Below are 13,347 nucleotides of genomic sequence, written 5' to 3' on the forward strand. Positions count from 1 at the left end.
CTTCCTCTGCCTCCCTCTAGCCTCTCTCTGTGGCTGTCTGAGGAGAAAGGGAATGTGGATTCAATCAAAGAGCAGGGCAGCCACCTCCTCTTATGATTCACAGCACTTCTAGGCTGAGTAAGGAGCGGGAGGGGTGGGTGAATCAGAGTGCTTGGTGATTTCAGCTGCGGTTCGCGCAAAAAAGCCACGTCAATATGACAGCAGACAGTGCGCGCTGTCCTCGCAGGCAGATGCACCCTGCTGCCACATGCAAGGGTGGGCTGCCACATATTACACGCACACACACACACATACAGATGCAGACGCACAAGGGAGAAACAACCGAGATTAAAAATAAAGAAAATACAGAAGGCTGAATGAATCAGCGAGAGAGGAGACATCAGTCTAATGGGGCTGATAGGAAGGAGGAACAAACAAAAGCTTCTGACTCCCATCACAAACATGGCAACCCAGACATCTGACCACACATGGCTGCTTGCAAACCATACAAGCTTACCAGCACACTCAGACAAGGAAAGAAACAGCACGAGCTTATAATAACACACACACACACAGGCGTAAAATAAATAGGACACAAGATGTCCTCTGAGTGTGGCGAATTTTCCGAGGACAAAACTGAGTTTCTGCTTCGACACACAAACACACACCTTCTCCTCTCAGAGCACTGCACCCCAAAAGGCACCTCCTATCCTTTCATTTGAACACTGAGCACACCAGCCTCACTCTGTGTAAAGATGAGGGCTGGAATACAAAAGACATGTACAGATGGTGCCAGCAGTCTCCTTGCTTCTCCCTCTCCTCTCCCTCCCACTCCTTTAAAAGCAGCACGGGGCTCAGGCACAGAGGCAGCTGGGTTTTTCCTCTTTCCCACCCGCTCACGCTCCCTCTCTTTTTCTCTCCTCCTCCTCCCCCTCCTCTTCTTGGCAAGGCAGGTGCCAGGAGACAGGCTGTGCTGTTCCTCCAGAGAATTGATCTGACTTTACCACGGCTGTGCTTTAGTTGACGGAAAAGGCCGCTCAGGTGCACTTTCTGCTAAAAGCATCACGCTCAAAGGTAAAGGCGCAGATTCCTGAGTTACTTTTAATTTGATAAAAACCGGATCCAAGTGTGGCTAATAGGTTTACGGGTTTCACATCTATGTTAGTACGTCCTGCAGTGTTTTTAACAGCACCCTCCCTCTCCTCAGACCCCCTTCTGATGGAGAGAGTTTTCAATTCAAGGGCCTGGCGACCAGCCAGCATGTTACAGCTCAATTAGGTCCCATTATTCTCTTCCAACAAGGGGTAACTTGCACTTCTTCTATGTTGATAAACATGTCTCCACAATTTATCCCATAGCTGTGCCACTGTGGGGCCGTCTGGGTAAGCAGACAGCGTCCCTGTTTCACGCTGAGGCCGACATCAACAGCCGCAGGACATAAACAACAACCGTGTGGAACATAGCAGAAAGATGACAATACATCGGCTATCTGAGAGAAACAGGAAAAAAAAAAGAGAGAGAGAGAAAAGGAATCACAAGTGTTGCCACTTAAAGAATTATTCTACCCCATCATTAGATAAAGGGCTTATCTCTGCACAAAATTACCACCTCCACTAAGCACCAACCGGTTTAAAGGAGAAGCCCTGTCATTGACTCAGAGGATAAACTTCAGGTTTCAGATGACGGGAGGAGGAACAGCCAACTCGTTTCTCTTCAGTCGCTCCCTCCTACTCGTCCTACACCCAAACACGGCTCAGGACAGTGCAGATGAGGAACACAAAAGGATTACTGTTTCTCCTCTCCACTCCTCCCACAGACGGCCCTTCAATAGACTCATCTGTCTCTCTGAGAAGAGCCAAATCTGGAGATAATTGTCTCAGGTGTTGCACTTCCAAATCTCAAAGACCATTCTGGAGTGAATCAAACTGGCATTTTGTGCTAGAGAGCATCCTTCTGCCATGTTTACATTGGTCTCCCTGGCGGCAATGAGTCTCTGCCTTCCATAAGGAGACAAGGCTATCCTGTTTGCCTCGTAGATGGTCCCAGGGGCCCAGCTGAGTCTGAGCCGTATTGATATTCTGGTGCTCAGCTGCCCAGCCTGATGGTCAACCATGGCGAAGGGTGGTAAACGCATCTGCTGGGACTAGATGGGTGGTTCAGTGATTGGGTCTGCAGCTTCCAGCTTCACTTGCTGTCATAAAGCCCCAGGGAGACATGACAAATGACATGGACTGCATCCCTGACAGTTATTCAATGCTCTATCCAATGATAGCCTAATGCTCCCCCAACCTTCCATCCATGGCCCATGCAGACACGAGGCAGAGAGATAAACTGTGCTGATTAAACACTCTGATTTGGGCTCTGCCGTGCTCTCCCGAAAACAAAGAGCTTTTAATAAAAGGTCAGTTAACCCAGATTGCAACATTAATATTTTTGTCATTTGACTGCAAAGTTAGATGTTCATCTTTCGAGATATCTGTATGGAGGTTGATAGAATTTATTTTGTGCTGTTAAAAGATTCTTAAAATTTTGCTCATTTCTAAGAGTTTCATGTATCAGTTTGCTGTAGGCAACAAGGCAGCTATATAGGCATGTGTTAAAAAAATGACAGTGACTACCATATACTGTTATGTAGGCCAAGTGGCTGCACTGTAGTACCTTAACATGTGACTATCAGTGCTAGAGAGATCTCAATTAAAATTTCAATTGCAAGGTTGTGTGTAAAGTTATTTGCTTTTTGGGACATTAGCTTATTTTTAAGGTCTACTTTCTTTCTGCACTAACAAGGTAATTAAACAAAATATTCTAACAAAGTTAAACCAATAAAGGTCGGTTATTTAGTGAGTTAGCTTGCTGCTAACCAAGCTAGCCAGCATTACCTTCTAATCTCAGTTTAGTAAACCGTATTGATTTTACACAGTACATGTGCACGTGCAGTCCTTTTACACCACAAGGCATTTTCCCATTCACACACGTGTATACAGCACATTATTCTATGCATCAGAAGCAATTTGGAGTCCAGCAGCTTACTCAAGGACACACTGACATGCAGACTGGAGGATTCAGACATTGAAACGTCATCTTTCCACTTGCACAGCTGCCCCACTGTAGCCACCACAGTGGTGATGCCCATGCCCAACATACCATGGACTCATCTATAAATACAACACAGACCAATCAATTTACAAAATCTGGAAATAAACTCGGCAGATGTTCCTGTGTCAATATCATTCATCCAGTAAAATCATCCCCAACGCAAAGCTTCTGCCCACCAGACAGTACCAACTTACCAACTGTCACTCATATTACAAAGTAAGTCAAAGTATGCAAAAACAAATACCGTGATGAATAATAATATTAAATTAATAAGAACAAAATACATCTTTTTTTGCAGTTGCTACTAGATGGCAAAAACTTCCATGCAGACTTCATGTATGCTACAGACATTAACACTGTATGTCATTACACAGTGTATATTAGTGCTTTTAAGAAATTGTTAAAAAATAAAAAAATTGAGCACCATAATGATTAAGGACCATGTGCTACAAGGGAGAATATAACCTTAAACACATGAATAGCTGCTATTACAAAGGTCACCCCTACACTTGCTGCTGCCTCAAGAATAGTTTCCTCTACTCCTTTTCATTTTCTACCTCCCTCCTTTTCCTTCCATTATTGGCAGGGCACTGCAAGGGAGGCAGCAGGTAACGCAGATGCCAAGAGTTTCTATGATCCTCATCCGCACCCGTTCTCTGCCTCCCCCTCCCTCTGCTCTGTATGTAATAGACACCTGCTCCCTTGTCAACCCTGGAGTCCCACCTGGCATTGTCCCACATGGTTTGGTCACTAACTTCCCCACAAACGCACAGCACATATCCTGTCATCACGTCAGAGTCACATTATCGACAGTACTTCCTCGCTTATTCCCTTATTAGCCATAGGAGTGAAGTCCAATTTTCGCAGTAAACCTGTCGTAGAGAATCACGACCCCTAAATGGCTTGTTTGAAGACGTTTAGCCAGAAGGGCTGAAAGGAGAACAAAGACCATGAGCAAACTAACAAGAGCAGCTCTAGTGGGCTGCACTCTTTGGTTTCTGAGAGCGCTCTATTCACATTCGATTCCGCCCACCCTCCCTCCTCTGCCCAGAAAGGATTGAATGGACACAAGCCTCCTGCAGGCCAAAGTCAATTAAAAGAAGACAGAGTCTAGGGAGCCCCGGTATCCCTGGTTACTGAAAGCACCTAAGAAGCCATGCAAAACAACCACGTTTAGTTTTAGCCAAAGAATCCCTCACTTATGTGCCTCATGTAGGTTTCCCAGAACTATAAAACTCTGGGATTTTCTTCAACATATGTATGGAAAACTACATGAATAAGTAGTTGCTATGGCGTCGCTTATGAAGGCCCAGTCACCGCTGAGCTCTCCTGCGTAAACTGCAAGCTGCATCGTAAATCATCTCCCGCTCTGCCTGACATGCACACAGTAACCAAAGAGCCACGGATGCCAACCTGGCAGGCATCAGGTCTCTCTTTGTCTTCACACAGATGCCACGAATTATTCATTGATGCCAATTTGATAATGAAATGGAAGCGACATGTTCGTCATGCAGGCTTTTTCACCAGCAAGGCGAGTGTATAACAGGTTACGGACCTGTCACCCCACGACAGGCCAGAAGATTGCTACTTGTTCATCCATGTCTGGATAATTAGGTAGAAGCTCACAGGTGAAACACCTTAAACACATGGTGCACATTTCACTCCCTTAAACTGTTGACATTAGAGGCAAACTCGAAATGGGGGCTGTCAAATTAGTTTGAGATTTTAAATTTGGGTGGCTATGCAACATATTTGAGGGTTTTCATAAACCCGATGAGGTGGGGATGATGTATAAAGTAGGCACATGTTGGTATCATGGCTGCTACACGGCATCAAAGTTAAGGGGCGATTTCACATGACTGCTATGCATCTTTCATTGAAAGATGAAAGTTAGTGTTAGCAATGCAAGATCAGCTTTGATGTGGATTGAAAGTATTAGTGCTAACAGCTATAAAACAGCATGTCTGTGTAGGCCAGACAACTGCCTCCTGTCTGTACCTCATCTTTTTTTTTTTACATTATTCCCTCTGCCACTCTCCCTCTCGGTAATATTGGAGTCTTGTCAATGAGTACTTAGGCCCGTTGCCTCACGGGGAGCCAGACTTGCTGGCTAGGTTTTATGGCCCATTTCAGAGCTGCCCTGGCTTAAATACAGCCTCCTGCTGGCCACATGGCCACAATGTCGTGCCATGTCCATCCGGCGAAGTGAAGAGGGGGGGACGCTTGGACTCCCGCCAAAAAGGTTTTACTGAGGCCACAAGCATATGTGGCCATGTGGAGGCAGGAAGACAAGGAGGTTACTGTTTTAACATCCTGTGTTCCTTAATGTCGCACCAATGGTGCTGTAGTACATTTAAAAAAATAAAGTTTATAATAAAATATCCAGCTAACCTCTTTGACATGCAAATGTATCTATCTATATAGAAAATGCAGGAAATTTAAAACATGTATCTTCAAAATAATAGCAGTGCTCTCAGATTTCAGATAAGGATTTTCAGATAGGATTATGATTTAGGACTAACTGGATGCCAACTGGAACAAGATACAATATATGCCACAATCTCCAGATGATTAATGCAGATCTCATCAGTGGGACTGTCATTTCTTGGTCATGGTAACACAGAAACCAACCCTTGCCTAAGCAGGGCAGTGTTTTAAAAGATAATCTCCTTTGGCACATGCAACAAATCTCTTCCATTTAAAACAGGGCACGCCATTCAGTGTCTCTTTTAAGCATGAAGGTGGAAATCTAGCATTGCACCCCCTGCTGAGGATTAGTACTCTATGCATTAAAGCCAAACATCTCCCCAGCGTCAGTGTTTAGTCTGTTAAAATATACATTAAGCTGATTGGCAGCAAAACTCCTTCCAAACCTACATCTTTATGTCTTAATGTGGGAGTTAAGGTCTGGCAACAAAAGTGCCTGAGGTCAAGTTTCATAGCTTTTTTGAAAAACTGTTCTTAAGATCTGTCACAACTAAAAACGTGGACATTTTTTTTAAATTAATCTTGTGCTATAAAAATCAACATTTTGTTAAAGTCACACTTGCATTGCATGGCTCCTTAGCCAGAAACGAATAATCAGGACTGGATTATCACACAGTTATAATGCTGTAATTTTATTCTATTGTATTGTGCTGTGTGAATAAGTTAACTAAACTGAAGTCTCAAGACATGCTAACTATACCGAAATTGGTGGAAATCAAAGGAAATATGCAGAAGAAAGAAAAGTAAAACAGCAAATATGTTTATATTACTTCTAGTTAAAGTAATTACAATTTGAAAACAAGTAAGACCCAGCAAATGATGGAAATCCTCTTTATTCGATGAAACGCATTTCACTGACTAAAAATGGCCAATATACCAACAGAGTGTTGATCTAACTGTAGAGTTCTCCAACCAGATTATCAGTTGAGCAGACCTGCAGAGAAGCAGCTTACAGGGGCCAGACTGTTTCCCCAAGCAACAGGCTGCTATTAACAAAGGCCCAGCCTTAAGCCCTTGTCTACAATGATACTAATTAGCAATGGAGCAGATGTGCCTGGAGTTGTGCCCACCTCAGGGTGCTGGGCATGGCCGGCAGTGTCGCGACTGCATTCGCTGGTGGCTGATTCACCTGTGACCTTTACACAGTAGGCCTGGGGTCAAAGCTTCTTTATAAATACAGTAGAAGCTGACACTAGTGGAACCTGGGTCTGGTCTTGGCACCCCTCTAGGCTCATTAGAGACTTCCATATGTGCAACAGATCAGGATTTGAATAAAAAGCCCCCTCGTGATAAACATTCAAGCCAAACGGAAACAATGAAACTCAAACCTGATCCAAGCCGACATTATTCTGACACTGAGTGCTTCTTGGTCTTTGATGATTTTTTAAAATATTACACAGTGCTGTCCTGAGCCACCCCTTATTTCTTTATATTTTGCTAGCAAAATGCAAAATGGGTCCTGTGATTTATCGACACATTTACATATACATGGAAATAGAGTACACAGGGCAATTCTAACAAGCTTGTAAGTCAATACTTGGTATGGCCACCTTTATTCTTTAACACAGCCTCTTATGCAAGCTTCCTTATAATTTCTCTGGGAAGTCTTCTGACAATTTTTGGCGTTCTGACAGTGGCCTGTCAGAACTCTTAATGTTAATTAAGAGTGTGAGCAGGCTTCTCCCATACAGTCATTCTGTCGCTGCTATTGATTGGCTATGTTGCTGCTATTGCTACTGACTGTGTCCCGTCCAATATCTTGGCAGATGTGCAATTGCCATCCCTATCTTTAATGACCATGGCCCTTCCACCCTTATTTATTATATTATATTATGATGCCCTTGTATACACCCCCACAATGTTTCCTGTAACTTCTACATAGTGGAGGTTTTTTTTGCACCTTTGTGGTCTTGTTATCTAATTTCGCTGTGCAGGCAACTGTACAATGACAATAAAAAAAGTTCAAGGTCAAGTTCTAGTTTTCCAGGCTTTCTGAAGGATAATCCTGTAGCGCTTCTATGGATGTGGACTATCTTTTGTTGCATTCTCTGAGAAGATGATCGCAGGTTTAATACATTAATAGTGTGTGTGGGATCATTGTGATGCTGAAAAATGAAGCCAATTGGACACTTTCTATATGATATTTTATAGTATATAAAAAAATTTGATGCTACTTTTCTGCATCAGTTTTGACAAGAGCTCCAAAACCACTGACTGAAATGCAGCCCCAAACATGACAGAGCATCTACCATGCTTTACATATGGCTCTAGGCACTCACTTTTTACCTCTCCTTAGACCTCCTCAGTACATATCGAGGAAAATTTGAACCAAAAATTTCAAATCTGGATTCATTACTACATAAAACCTGTTGCCACTGATTTTCAGTCCAGTTCTTATGTAATTTGGCCTCCTTTCCTTAAGAATGACCTCTTGGTAGCTACCCTTCCACAAAGACTATTTCTGATGAGATTTTGGTGAACTGTAGATGGATCAACTGAAGTGCCAGATGCATCTCTCAGGTTCTGTGTCTGGTCTTTGCTGGATTTTTCCCTATTTCTTAAGGACATGACTTTCAGATACTGTTCACCTGCTGCAGATTTGTAGCCGTGCCACTTCTTCCTTTGCCCTTCATTTATCCAGTTTCCTCAAACTTTTTAAGGACGCACTGCACACCATGTCAAGTTTTTGGGTAATAGGTCTTTAGGAATCAGCTTGTTGATGCCAAAATACTTCTTTATGTCTATCAAACAGTTTTCTTTACATTCAACTAAAGAAATGGCAACAAATTACGTGTTCTGTGACAGGCTGATAGTAAGAAAGTGCTTAAAATACAGTTCAAAACGTTTTTTTTTTTTAGTTGACTGTTATTTTTAGACACAAGCGTTGAGTTAGGTGTTTTTTTCATGTTTGAACAGTTAGGCCAGTGGTGTGTTTTACCAAAGAAAAAACATTCCTTTGAAAATAGTCAGGTACAGGGACTGGACTGAAAAGGAATGACAGAACAATAAAAAGTCCAAATGAAAAATCAAAAGACCTTCAGAAAGCCTGTAAAACTACTTTAAAAAACCTTTTAAAATCACTTACAAGAAAGTCTGACTCCTTGGAAACAAAATATAAAGAAATGACGGGTAGTTCAAGAGCAGTATTGTACAATTGACTGATAGTGTGGAATTTTAAACTAGATTCCTGCAACAATTTTATCATCTTTTTTCATCTATCCTATTCTATACAGTCCATTTATTTCACAAAGTGTATTTTGTATTACTATTTTCACATCCTCTACTCATATCCATTTTACTATTATCTATATATAAAACGTCAGTATGCTTGTTTCCGATCGATAAAGTTTCATTGCATAAGTCTGAGGTACGTGCAGCTTACCCAAGTCTTACTAACTTGTTTACAAAAGTGGGTATGGAGAGGTATAATGACTTCAGGAACAGCTGATTATGGTTTGGACAAAAAGCCGAGAACATAAACATGAACTGTGACACAAGCAAGATGGCAATACATGTGCGACATGCTTCATACTGTAAAACTCAGACAGACAACACAACAGCAGCTACAACATGAGTATGTTTGCTTGGACTGAGCCAATGGGTTTCTGTGCACCACTTTAATATATGGCAAGTACCTGAGTCAGACTGACATCTCCTGCAGCAGCTGGTTTCTGTAGGGTTCAAATTTTACAATTTACTTCACAAAATATTCATTATATGACACACATTTGATTGTGAATTGCTCCCCTTTACAAACAAAAACACACGTCAGTGACCAGATGGTAAAATATATCTTGTACGCCACTGACTACCTGAGAATCAGCTATGACTGAAAATACTACTATAAGCAAAATTATGGACATTTCTTACTGTTACGTCATGTCATTCCCACCTGAATAAGACATTTCCCTAATTTCTTCAGTACATGAAGATGAAGTGCTTTCCACCTTCGCACAACTCCCTAAAAAAGGACCAAATGTATGATTACTCGGGGGAACTAATCAAAAATTAAGATAAAATTAGCTGCTGCAGTCTGCTCTCAGTTGGTCTTGTTTGTTCTGTCAGATAAAGAACAGCAAGTAGGCGGAGGCCCTCGTGTCCCGCTTTGACATGGGGAGGAGAATCCACCCACAGTAACACCTGGCAACTACATGCAAATTTAAAACTAAGATTATCTATATTTTCAGGTGCGGATCACACCATGAAATAAGCTTTGGTTTTCTAAAACAGTACAAAAAAAGTCTAATTATTTTCATAAGAGGCCCAGTGTTTTCCTTCAGCAGCACTTATAATATCACAAACTGTATAAACCACTACAAAACTTGAGACTCTTTTCCTCATTCTGTCTTCAGTCACAGTTTAACATCTGTTATTTGGAAGATTCAATATCAAATGCGATCAAAGTCCCATTTGAGGTTTCACAATATAACGAGAAGTGTAAACACACTACAGCCTATAATTACCTACAGTGCATTTTCTTTGATTAAAGTAAAGCAACAAAGGGCCCTGCACTTTCCACGAGTATACAAATGGCATCAGCAATCGGCATGCTCCAGCGTGCTGTTATTTTGATTTGGAACTCGAAAAACTTCAAAGAAAAAAGTCCAAAAGTGCAATTTCACAACTTGGTGTGAACCCCCCCCCCCCCAAACATGTTCAATACAAAGAACAAGAGATTCATTGAAGGTGACAAAGCAACAGTTATGAACAGTTGGAAGTGTGGATGCCTAGTTTTTGTCTTACCATGTTGGTAATTGTCCCAAAGACACATTTTTAGCAAAGAATTACTTGAATAATTGCCCAAATGCTGTACTGACTGACTGACTTTGCTGCACTGCTAAACAAAAACCCTCTCAGTGGAGAGAAAGCCAACAATAAACAACCGAAATTCTGGAGACCGAAGTGTTCGATTGGCGTCAGTGGGAGAAAATAATTACACCTGACTCTTAATCGTAACAAAAACTTCATTTTGCAGTTTGTGCTAAATACACGGCGTTGGGTTTGACAGGTGACGCAGAAAATAAATATAGTACAGGACACCACTTAATCACCACATTAATAGATATGTAATTTTATATTAGATTGTATTATTTTATTAATTTAAATCACAACAGCTGTCTCATGCTTTATATTGTAAGTTATGATCCTACAATAATAACACCAAGAACCCTTCAGTGCCTGATACTGGATAATGGGAAATCTGCGATACCCACAATAGTGCTTTTACTGGTATCTCACTTGAGTTGCTGCGGTCAGATTTTTAAACTGAAACCTGTTGCTCCCGTTTAAACTCTTGGACCGTGACAGAACAGTGAACTGAACCCAGTGAATTCCTTCATGTGCCTCAGCAGTGAGCCTGGCTGGTTGCACTGTGTGGCACTGAGGGGAGTGGGTGTGATAAACTGCCAAGAGTCTCGTGGAAAAACGCTGCCTCAAGTAGGTCAGAGCAACTCAGAGAGAGATAATCAAGGCCATTTTGACCCCCTCTGTGTGAGCTGTAAGTGGGTCAAATGCAGCAGTCAGCTGTTGCAACTCTATCACGCGGGGCGCTGCGAGGCACTCGTCATACTGTCAAAGCCCATTCCGTTAGTTTAAGACATGGCAGGGTGCCTGCTTGCACCCACCAATGCAGGAGTCAGCCTTCTATCTGCCCCCCTAGGGGTGAAATAATGTGAAGTTCCTGTGAGTAGCAGCAGCAGCAACAGCAGTGGCAGCAGATCCACCTTCCCTCTTGTCACTGAGTACACCCTCTACAAACACAGCAGTCTTTATCTGTTGTCTCCTCCTTTTGACAGCTCACAGCTTTGCAGCCCGGTCCTCCTCGCTGTGGCAAAGACTCTTCCTCAGTCTCCTCTCCATGTCTAAAATGCCACCCAGATTTCTACCAGACTAACTCCAGCAATGTCCCTGCTTATTTCTCACTCTTCATTGAACAGAAAAAAAGGGAACTCATGTGTCTAGAAACACTTCTGAGCACAAATCTGCAACAGCAGAACAAAGACAGCCTAATCTTTGCACTACTGAGGGGCTATTTTAAAGCTCTTGCTCTGTGTTTCTCTCCATCCCTCCCACCTTTCTCTCTTCTCTATAACATTCTTCCTCTCTCCGAACCCCTCTCCTCCCCTTCCCTCCTTCTTTCCCCCCTTGTTTCCCTCGGTGTCTGAGGGCAGCAGCTTCTGTTTTCCTCTCTTCTCTCCCTGCGTGTCCAGTGACTGACTGCACAATACACATCAATTATTCATGGCTGCTCTCTGTGTTTCGCAGGCAAAACCAATCACAGATGGAGTCACTGCTAATGGGCTCCTGCTGTACTTGCCACCGGCTTCTTTGCACTCAAGCAACAAATACCCCAGAGACAATGAGAGGAAAAACAGGGATAAGCTGTTAAAAAAAGAAAAAAGAAAAACAGCAACTTCACACAGCACTAACAGCAACAAGAAGGAGAGCAGGACACGCGTTTGTGGTCAGAGGAGAATGCAGGTACGCATCGTGACAAAAAAAAAAAAAAAATCACCAAAATTAGGAACCGGCTTCTGCTGCAGGAAAGGGTTAAAAGACTGAGAAGGGGGTGGGGAAGGGGTGATGGTGGTGGTGGTGGGTGGGTGGGGGGGGGACAGAGAGCTTGAGAGAGAGGGTGGGAGGACAGGCAGAGAGGGAGAGAGAGAACCAAATGCTTATCTCCTCACCTCGGATGTATGCAGCTGTTATTGATGTATCTTCTTTTTCTGTCTAGTGATCCATTGCTTGCTCTCCCAATACACACATCACACAGAAGCAGCCACAGCCACTTCGCCAGAAGGGAGAGGGAGAGAGAGAGGGAGGGAGAGAGAGAGAGAGAGAGGGAGGGGAGGAGAGGAGAGGGGAAAAAAATGCAGGCAGCTCACATTTCAAACTTGCAAAGGGGGGTGGTGCCTAATGTGCTAGACAGCCTGTATCTTGGCCTGAGTCCAGAGCAACGAGTAAAAGAAGCCTCAATCAATTCATTTAAAGCAACATTTGTTGCAGTGGAGAAACACTGCGGGCCCCGTCAGAAACGGTTCAGGCAGGTACACGAATCTGCGGTTTCAGCCCTCGAACCTTCTCTTTGCAATACAGTCGACTTAATCCATCAAACTAGTCATTGTAATTAAGGGGCATGGAAGAGGAGGGGGGGAGGAGGCTGGGCGTTGTGGCTTCCTGATGCGCAGAGGGTTGGTATCAGCGAGGGAGGGGCCAATTAGACCACATTTGTCTTTCAGCACACATGAGCCCGGGTAAGCTTTTGGATAAATAATTACACACTTATAAAACATGTAAACTGTGAGTACACAAGCCACCTGAGGCAGCGCAGGGGCTTCCATTGTCATCCGCTAATAAAAGTACTTGCACTCACCACAAGCGAGTCAAATCGGGTGTCAAATTAATGAAACTGATCTCTTGCTAAAAAAAAATTGCAATAAGCATTTAATTAGAGACATAAGGTACAATGTAAATCAATTTTAGTATGCAAACAACCAGTTTTCTTGTACAGTAAATTACTGAGCCATATGGGGCATAGCTGAAGATGCTACACCTCCTGCTGCCACAGACATATTAACTGCAACAACTACAAAGGAGGAAGGACAGACAAGCTCAACAGCTCTTATCTCTAGTCTCTCCTGTCTGTATTTGCTCTCCTGGTATTTACTATCAGCTAAGTGCACGGCGGGTGACTTACAGCCCAGCACCCCTGCTGCAAGTTAACACATCAATCACGGTTGGCTGGAAGACTTTCACGTCTAAGTGATTACAAAGTACAAAAACCCC

At 42.9% G+C, this 13,347-nt stretch overlaps 1 protein-coding gene across 5 annotated transcripts in view; it reads right to left on the reverse strand.

The window, feature by feature from the left end:
- The window catches only part of LOC146663725 (zinc finger MIZ domain-containing protein 1-like), a 111,487-nt gene that overhangs the window by 9,669 nt on the left and 88,471 nt on the right, over window positions 1-13,347 (reverse strand). The window contains exon 1 of one of the 5 annotated variants that reach the window (XM_085416608.1): window positions 12,249-13,169. The exons of the other annotated variants lie outside the window; for them this stretch is intronic. The gene's annotated coding sequence lies outside the window, so the exon portion shown is untranslated. Of the gene's footprint in view, window positions 1-12,248; window positions 13,170-13,347 lie in introns of those variants that run through there. 5 annotated transcript variants of the gene reach the window in all.

This window comes from Rhamphochromis longiceps, linkage group LG8 (assembly GCF_057381845.1).
Source record: "Rhamphochromis longiceps isolate RC_006_pf linkage group LG8, R_longiceps_female_GT1.1, whole genome shotgun sequence".
Taxonomy (NCBI): domain Eukaryota; kingdom Metazoa; phylum Chordata; class Actinopteri; order Cichliformes; family Cichlidae; genus Rhamphochromis; species Rhamphochromis longiceps.